The 9,477-nt window shown below is 35.8% G+C and overlaps 1 long non-coding RNA gene across 4 annotated transcripts in view; it reads right to left on the bottom strand.

Moving 5' to 3' along the window:
* The window catches only part of LOC120503876, a 58,839-nt gene extending 49,615 nt beyond the window's left edge, over positions 1-9,224 (bottom strand). For 3 of the 4 annotated variants that reach the window (XR_005627871.1, XR_005627870.1, XR_005627869.1), the window contains exons 1-2: positions 9,008-9,224; positions 3,263-3,397 (exon numbers count right to left, since the gene is read on the bottom strand). This is a non-coding gene — a long non-coding RNA (uncharacterized LOC120503876). Of the gene's footprint in view, positions 1-3,262; positions 3,398-5,303; positions 5,414-9,007 lie in introns of all 4 variants that reach the window. The other variant, XR_005627872.1, reaches the window with a different exon arrangement.
* Between the last annotated feature and the right edge of the window lie 253 nt (positions 9,225-9,477).

Genomic DNA, 9,477 nt, shown 5'->3' on the forward strand with positions numbered 1-9,477 from the left:
ATATTCTTTCAGCAAGATCATTAAATCTTGTCCACTTTTTTCAACCTTTATTTTTTTTTATCTGCCAGAAAAAATTCACAACCAAACATTCTGGAATTGGCTGCCTGGGGAGATGGTGGAGTCACCATCCCTGGATGTGTTTCAGAAAAGACTGGATATGGCACTCAGTGCCATGGTTTAGTTGAGGTGTTAGGGCACAGGTTGGACTTGATGATCTTTAAGGTCTCTTCTAAGCAAGTCATTCCGTGTGTGAAACAAATCTTTTTTCTTCAAATGTTAACTTTTTTTCCTTAAGTAACTTCACTGTAATGACACCATGAAGCTAGAGATAAAAATCCATAGTAAGTCTCCATTAATAGGTAAAATTTAAAATACTCAATACCATCAATAATAATGAAGGAAAGACCAGATAATTTTATACTTGAGCCTGTCAGAGCAAGATTTCTCCCTATAACAAAGCAGAACTGGAAATATGCTTGTAAAATCATTAACAAAATCATGACAGCTTAAGCAAAATCATGACAGATTACTAAGCCACTTTTACTAAATATTTTAAATTTATCCACTTTTTCTGTTTCTGGATTAGCTAATAGAGTACCACAAATCTATTTCCTACTTAAACATTCTGATATTCAATTATGAGTGTAACAGTTTGTCTGCAAGCAATTTATATAATCGCTTTTGAATAGATGCTTTTTTGTTTAAATATTTTCATTTGTATATCTACTGTCTGGATTTCTCTGTCCCTTTCTCATCACAAAAAGTATATATATATTTGTTATCTTTAGTCCTCTATGTATGGTTTTTGCCTGGTTGATAGTCACCATTTCTCCCACTCTTTCATCAGGCACAGGTGGTTTTAATATATTAGCCATACATTATGTTGGAGAACTAACCCAAACTTGCAGACTTAATAACATTTCCACCTCTCTCTACATATATAAAAGAATCAGAGAGAGTGTATTCTTGTTGAAAGATTGTTGAAAAAATACTTGCTTAGAGACAGATAGAAATTACTAGCAGAAATATGTCTCTTATCAAGTACATATGATCAGGATGGCATCACTTCAGGGATCTTTGCAGCACTGTCTATTATGCTGCATAGGAATAATCATCCAAGTAGGCATTGTCCTGTGATAGGAACATGGAGCGCATAGGAATAATCATCCAAGGAATAATCATCCATAGGAATAATCATCCAAGTAGGCATTGTCCTGTGATAGGAACATGGAGAACTTCTTTAGATCTTGTAATGAACAGCAATATTGAGTTTATTGTTACCTACCTGCTCTATTTTAGCAGCTTATATGAAACTTGTTTGACTTTTCATAGGGGTGAATTCCTTGTTAATCAATTTGGCAGGATTTATCTTTAAATCAGTGGTGGTCAATGAGAAATAAAACTTGATCCAGTGACATTAAAGTAGATTGTAACCTTTTCTTTATATGTAGTAGACACAGTTAACCATATTTTGCCCTGAACATAATTTTGTTCACATTCACAAGAGCTTAAAATTATGATATATTATTTTCTTTAAGTAGGCAATTCTTAAAACTAAACAAAAATAACATTTATGTCATTTCTTTCAGACTGAATTTAAACTTCAATCAGGTATTTCCGTCAATATTTCTCTTTCAAGAGGAAAGTTGGTTGGAAGCTTTGGGACAATGACAGGTCCTTGAGAGTAAGCCAGTGAGTTATGGTGACAAGAAACATTCTTAAGTGCTTTAATAGCAGATCATCCAAGAGGAAAAAAGATTAGGGCAATAATCTCTAGTGGGTACTTCAATTCACATCTGGCCTACTCAATGCTAGTAAAGGTAGGTTATCATTGTTTAGAAGGCTGGCCAAACCCTCTCCAAACAACTGAAGTACTATTAGTGGGACATGATGGTATGAGTCAGAAATGATGTGCTCTTTAAAGAGGTTAAACCTTTACTTCTTTTTGTGTTTTTTTAAATCTTTTCTTTTTAAACTATTTTAAAGGCAGATGACATAGTTATTGCGCCACTATTGCAATGAGAGAAGGCAGCTGAAAAATGTTGCAAAAAGATTGCAAAGCTGCAGTTTGAAGCATAATCTCAAACATTTAGACACTTAAATAAATAAAATATCCAGCTGTATGTCAGCAGTTTAAAGCCTTGGCAGAAGAAAAATGAAATGGTCAGCTGAGGAGATGTGTTACATCTCCTATTAGTTACATAAATCTTTGTATTGCATCCCTCCCTACATCTGGCTAAATATGAATGCTCCTCCTTTATTTCAGTTCTGCACTGCTATTTAGCATGGATTTTGGTCCCTGTGCGCAAGACCCAAAGGACCATTGCACCAAGAGTGAGATTAAGCAAACAAGAGCAAAGATTTCCCTAATTGCTTAGTATGATTGTTGCAAACTGTTTTCTAAACACATTGAAGAAGGATGCAGTAGTAGCATGTTGTTCTGATGGCATATTGACTATTCAAATTAGGCTTTTCCAAAAATTATAGCTCTTTCTTAACATCAGTACCACCTTACAGAGGTGACATTAATATGGTATATTTAGATTACAACACTGACAGCTCAATAAATTTCCCTCCAAACTATACACAAAACAGAACAGAACTCACCCATGACTGCAGTGCAGATATAATGCCTACAATCATGGTCTCGGAAGAACAAGTGCTACTGACTGATCTGCCAAAGAACTGATTGGTAGCCTGTCACATTTGGTCTAGACTAGTCACAACAGAGTTAAATATAATTGGTTGGTTACACATATAAATTATAAAATAAATTGTCAAAATAAATCAAAGGCTACTAAAGTTATCTGTTTCACAGTGGTTTTGTTCCGTAGCTGCAACATAGATCTCCACAAACAATTAAAGGAAACTCCAGGAAGCCTGTGCACTGATCCCTTAAGCAAAGCAGTTTCAGGAAACAGAATCTAGCACAAAAATTTTCCTATGAGTCTCTGCCCCTTCAAAGGATGCCACCACTGAATGCATGCCAAGTTGTTAGTGAAACTGTTGTGTAGGAGACTCAGTGTACACTGGAAACTTGCGAATTATTGTCAGCCAATCTGGTTCTGGTTGGGCTTTTGTCCAGAAAGGATATCTGGTTTGATTCCCTCTATCAGAACACAATAGACTAGAAAATAGTTTATGGAAAGTCAGCGTAATTGGGTGTTTCAACTTAAAATTCACAGCTGTGCACGTCTTATGCGTGAATAGAAAATCCTATGTGTGTAAAAACTTTGGACCAGAGTTTTCAGGAGTATGTTACCTTATCATTTCTTCAGTGGATGACAATGTAGAATGTCTTTGGAAGACAGAGATGATCTAGGTGGTGCTTTCCAAATCTTCCATTTTCAGTTAAAAACTTAAAATCAAAACACTTCGGTAAATCCTGTTCTCTTACCTAAATAACAAAAAAAAAATGAGCTGGCATTGCCTTTTTAGCTGAAAACTTGGGAGTTTTGGATATTTGGTTCCAAAGATTCTCTTTGAACTGGATGAATATATCCTGTAGAAAATGTTAGCATTTCTCAGAACAGTTAAGAAAGCCAATTACAAACTCAGTTTCATATACTAAAATAGTTCTGGCAGTTAATTTCAAACACACCAGAAGGACTGTAGCTCTCTAATGAAACTGTATTTATTCTTGTGGATTCTGCAAACTGGACTGAGTTGCTAAGAAGGCTGTGGAGATGCAGAGTAATCTTCAAGTACAGACTCTTAAATATGTTAAAAAATAAAATTGTTACATATTAAAGCTATATATGTTAGGAATTTAGAGCATATGCACTGTTAGGAAGAAAAGAAAAAAAATACTGTGGGTTTTTCCATATTTTTTACTTTTGGAACAAATATACTTCCAATGTACTGCAATCATCATCTTCACCTCTGACCTTCAAGATGTAATTCCTCATACAGCAGCTCTAAACCCATCGCTCTGACAGCTGAGATGCTGAGCTGTAACTAACAGCATTTAGAGCTGTAAGTAACAGCATTTAGAGCTGTTCTCAGTCTCCCTACATGCTGCTGGTCTATAGACTAGCAAAGCATTTTTGCATACATTTCCCTCTTCCTGCTAGTCCTATTTACTCTGCTAGGTTCTAGCTGTATCTGCATTTATGTAAATGCCACTCCTAAGATACCAGTACACACAGCAAGACTTTCCCTGGAAAAGGCTTAAAGTGCTGGAGAAATTCCATCTTTCAGGCCTGAATCCAGTGTCCCTGTGACTGGCAGCACCCTACAAGGGTCAAAAGTATGCTGATCTGTTCTAGAAATCAAAGCCTTAAAGTATATTTATAAGAAAATGCAAATATTTTTGACAGATAAATCTGTGGAAATGCACTACCATTCCAGACAGCCACGGCATGGAGATTCTGTCCAAGCCATCATTTCATAGATGTGCATTATAAGTTTTTGCTCCGTATCCTATATAGTAGCTATGAAATGCAGCTCCTGCTTTGAACTTAGACAAAAGCAACCTGGAGAACATTAATAATGTGTAACACATGTTAACTCCTACATCCAATATATTTTTTCTGGACTGGAGTGTGGGACTATTATCTTTCTCCCCTCCACGTCTTTTTTTCTGAACTGCCTTGTTGCAGCATTCATAGGAAATCAGTTAATGAGTGGGTATCTTTATTAAAAAAATTACTGTATGGGGCAATATTCAAGTTAATAACAACTATATTTCTGTAGATACACTCTATTCTGAAACAAACAAACGTGTTAAATAATGAACTCCAAAAGGGCAATTAGTCTAAAAAATATATTTTCTATATTACTTCCTTGTGAAATCTTATTTTTAATGAATAAATGACCAAAGTAAACACATTTTTGTCTGTATGTCTATAAACATATGTATTTTTATATATCTGTCTGTCAAAGTTCTCATACGTGTTCCTTGCTGTATAGTAGATGCAATAAAATCCCACCTCTCCCTGAAGAGAGAATTGAATGCATGGCAAGTGCGTAGAGAGTGGCAGTGTTTTATGGAACCTGGCAAATGTAGGTGTAATAACAATAGATGTGCCAACAGCCATAAGTCAACATCCAAAGTTTTTTGGCCAGACATTAAATCTTTTATAAGCTGGAGATAGTTATTACTCTTTAAAAAGGCACCTCAGGGACTGTGAACAGATGTATTGTATTTATACGTTTATTTACTTTGAGTTATAGATATGAATGACATTATTTGTAAATTAATCAATAGTAAAAAAAGATATATTAAATATTGAAAAGGAGACAGAAAAGACAGAGAAAATATCTTCACATGAAATGATCTTCCTATGAAATAAAATACTTACAGCTGTTTTTATTCACATCATATCTCCACTCCCTCTTCCACAATAGTCTGTAGAGCTAGTGACATCATTGTCTTATTACAGGCACTGATTCTGGGCTGAAGTTTGTCATCCTGTCAACAGCAAGTGTGACCATTTGTGTGGCAAGGACATGTTAGGACACCTGGGACACATTTGTATATACAGCCTTTTCCTGCCGGCTGCCTGCAGGCTGCCTAAACTTAATCCCACCCACATTCCACTCTAAAGACCACAGTGGGAGAAGGACAAGAGAAAGAAGAGGAAGGATAATGGGGGTGGGGATAAGAGGGAAAATTGTTGATAAGAGATTACAATGACTGGAATGTATAAATTGAATGTGGGGGACAGGAGAAACTGAGTTAAGACGATGTATGGGACAATACTGATTTTATCTATGATTGACTATGTTATTTTATATTTTAATAAAAGTATTATAAAATATTATATATTCTTTATCTCTATGTTGCTGTATTTTTGTAAATACATACATATATGTGTATACATTTACATAGAGCAGAAAAGAGATTAAATTGTTTCCAGAATACGCCATGTATAAATGTACTTGCAACTCTATGAATTGTGTTCAAATGCTTGGGGAAAGTAAGGATAGTAACCAACATTCCTTGTTTTTAATAATTTGTACATATGCACCATATATTTCTCTCCTTGTTCATATGGAAAAGATGTAACATAATATTTGACTTTCAGATTTCAAGAACTGTCAGAAGGTTAGACTGATCTCTTTTTAAAAACATCTCCAGCAGTGCTGTCCCTTCAAAACCACACTGCAATATCAGCTTCAGGATTCATGATACAAATACAACCTTACTAATTCTTTCAGATTCATAGTCTTCTTAAAAGTTGCTCAGTTCAAACTGACCCTTTATCTGTGAATTCTAGCACAACTAATGCTGTGTGTTAGAGTGGGATATCACAAATCAGTCTCCGTCAATCTACCCTGGTAGTAAAGAGGGCAGAAAAGGAAACAAAGACCTTGGATAAGAGTGGGACAAGATTTGGAATAAATAATGCATTGATTTTTAGACATGGAGAACATTAGTGCAAAATGTGCAGTAATTTATTTTTTATTTATGCGTAAGTCATTCATGTAAAATCCACACCCTGTGGAGTAACTGTAGGTGCCTAATTGACTGCCTGTAAGCAAACCATTACAACTCTATTACTCCATCAGCTGCAGGGAGGACACAGTGGGGAAAAAAAACAACTTCTAAGTAAAGTTTTCACACCCCTGCCTTGTGGTGAACTCCTCAGCTGGTTTTCACATTCTAAATCCAGAGCATGTTTCTTCTCACAAACTCCCTATCTATGTAGTGCTGGTATACACAGCATGCTCTGCTATGGCAATTGTGCCAGATAATTAGAAACAAATTTAGCCCTGGTGTAAGCATGAACACAGTTTCCAACTAAACCACTGCCTTTATTAAGAAAAATGTCGCAGTAAGAAAGAAGTTGTATGACACTTGTATAAGTGTGAATGTGTCATCATATAGCATCAACAGATCTCCAACTCCTCTTGTTTATCTTTTTCTCTCTCTAGACGTAACCTAATAGTGATGACTGAAACAGAAGGTGGAAAAATCTGAAAAGAAATAGGGTGGGAGTGATTAACTATAGTATTTAAAGGTATATTTTTCTTGGCAATCAATATTTCTGGACAAAACATCATATGCATACTATTTTTTTTTTAGAAATATGGGAACAAAATCAAAGCTAAAATCCTCTTAGAAGAGTCACTATATTCCTTTACATCAAAATTTGGACTGCTTCCTTCAGTTTTCCTCAGCTTAGCTACAGTTTCCTATCTTCAAGTTACAGAAATGCATATATGTAGTATAAGAGAAAACAAAATATGGTTCACTCCCATCTTCTAATCTTATGGATCTCTAAAAATATCTCTAAATAAGACTCAATATAAAGATTGCTGATAGTCTGTGCAGGAAGTGCAGTGCCCTGTATGGAATGTCCCCCTGTGACCCAAGCAGTATTCCAGAGACCCAAAAGATCACAGTGGAGATGCTCAGGAAATGCAGTGACAGCTGACTTTTCTGAAAACTTTTTGAAACTTCCTTCTACTGTTTGGATAAGATATACGAAGAAAAGGCCAGTTGGAACTCAAAAATGCAAAAATAAAAGTGAGTATGAATATGTATTTATTCACATGCATATAAATTTCTCTCTATATATAATTTTTTACCAGTTAAAAACTGTCTTTAAAACTCCAGGAAAATTTGGGACTGGCTTCACTTCAAGATTGAGGTAGTTTAAACAAGTTCTTTTTTCATCAAAAGGAGTCCATCTACACCACTGTCTCTGTAGATTAATAGATTATTGTCTACAAGCTACAAATTTGATCAGACGTCAATAGAGGCATGAAAAAGAACCTCACCAAAAATGGGGTCAGAGTTGATCCTTGGGTTTATTATGTGTCTAAAACAAGGAAAAAGGAGAAGAGATCTGATGGTGATCAGACTTCTATTTTCTTCATGCATCTGCATAGTTAGTATTAAACACTATTATGATGGAGGCAGAAAGTCACAACTACTGCTTGTGGGAACTCATTTAACAGGGATAGCTCAATTGCTAGCAATCACATATTCTTGCCCCTTTTGTCTCAACATCTGCTGTATTCTGTCTGCTGGACACCATGCTTATGAACTGAGAGGATTGAGGTCTTTGAGATCTGCACTCTTGAGAGTTCTGCATGACAAACCACTCGAGGCACTCTAATTGCACGTAATGAAATTGCATGTCTTCAGCTTAGTCTTAAGAAGTGTGTAAAGAAAAAAATAAAATAAGAAAAGGGAAAAGGAAAAAAATGGCTGAGATTTTATATGTTGAATGAGGAGGTTCAGTTTTTTGGGAAGCAATTAGACTGAGGCAGTGGAGAGACTAAGTTGTTTCTTTTGCTGGTAAGAAGGTTTGCAAGTACATCTGCATCTTTTTTACTACCTCAGTATCCATCTATTTAGCCTTTAAGAATCTACCCTTTGTACTTACGGCCTTTAAAAAAGTTTTAAGATTCATAAGAACCTCTTTAAGACCATTCTTAAGCCATGGGGAAAGACAGACATATTTCTATACTTTTTCCATACACTCTTTTTTTCTCTTAAGGGCTTTCTTCTTGTCAATATATTTTTGTGAGATAGCTCAAAAAATAAAATTATACCATTTACCCATTTAGACAGTGACAAACATTAAGAGAATGATGTACAACATCTGAAAGAAAAACAAACAACAGAAAACCAAGCCACAAACAAAGCAAAGAAGCAAACAAGGAAATCACAAGTAAGTTGTACAGAAACATCTCAAAATTGAATAGGCAGAGCTTTTGGAACTCAGGGATTAAAAAATTATGGGTTTTTTTCCCTTAAATTTTCTGTACATCTTGGTATTTGGGGTAAAATCTAATCTTATTTAAAACTTTGATCATTTTCCAGAAGACAGAGAAAAAATAATTTTCTCAAATCAGACCTTTTATTGTTTCTCTTCTATACCACATTGTTACACAATGCTAGTTACATGCTCAAAAAGTAAAATTACCAAAACTCATACAGAGATAATGTCCAAACAATCCAAGGTAAAATCCAAAACAGCACATAAGCACTTACCATACACTCAAACTGTTATTTAAACATAGGGTGTTCTAAAAAACTCTATGTACTCACATGTTTAAGGCATCTAAGTTTTCTAACTTGGTGTGTCTCTGCACACATCAAATATGTCACCTTCTCAGCTGAATGAAGTGCACATCCTCCCCACCTAGTCCATCTGGGATGCAAAGCAGTGTGTCGTGCTCAATTTGCCAAGTGGCCCGGCTCCGTAGGTGTGCTCCGAGCTCACTTCACGCACGGTGACAGCAGCAGTGGCAGCACATTGCAGAGCTCCCACAGCCACTTCCATTCAAAAATAGGTCAGGAGAAGGCGGAAAGTACTTGCATAGCAAGACTGTTATGCAAAACCTCTTTAGTAATATCACCTCCTCCTCCTCCTCCTCCCTCTTCTCGCTGGCTATCTTCTGAAAGGGAAGCGGGAGAGAGCTGTCTGCTGACACCTCATATGACTTGCATCTAGAACCACAGGCAAAGCATTTGCAAATCCTAGTTCCACAGAACCTAATTTGGACTATGGATAAATG

The sequence above is a fragment of the Passer montanus genome, unplaced genomic scaffold, assembly GCF_014805655.1.
Source record: "Passer montanus isolate IOZ18808 unplaced genomic scaffold, ASM1480565v1 scaffold27, whole genome shotgun sequence".
Lineage (NCBI taxonomy): Eukaryota > Metazoa > Chordata > Aves > Passeriformes > Passeridae > Passer > Passer montanus.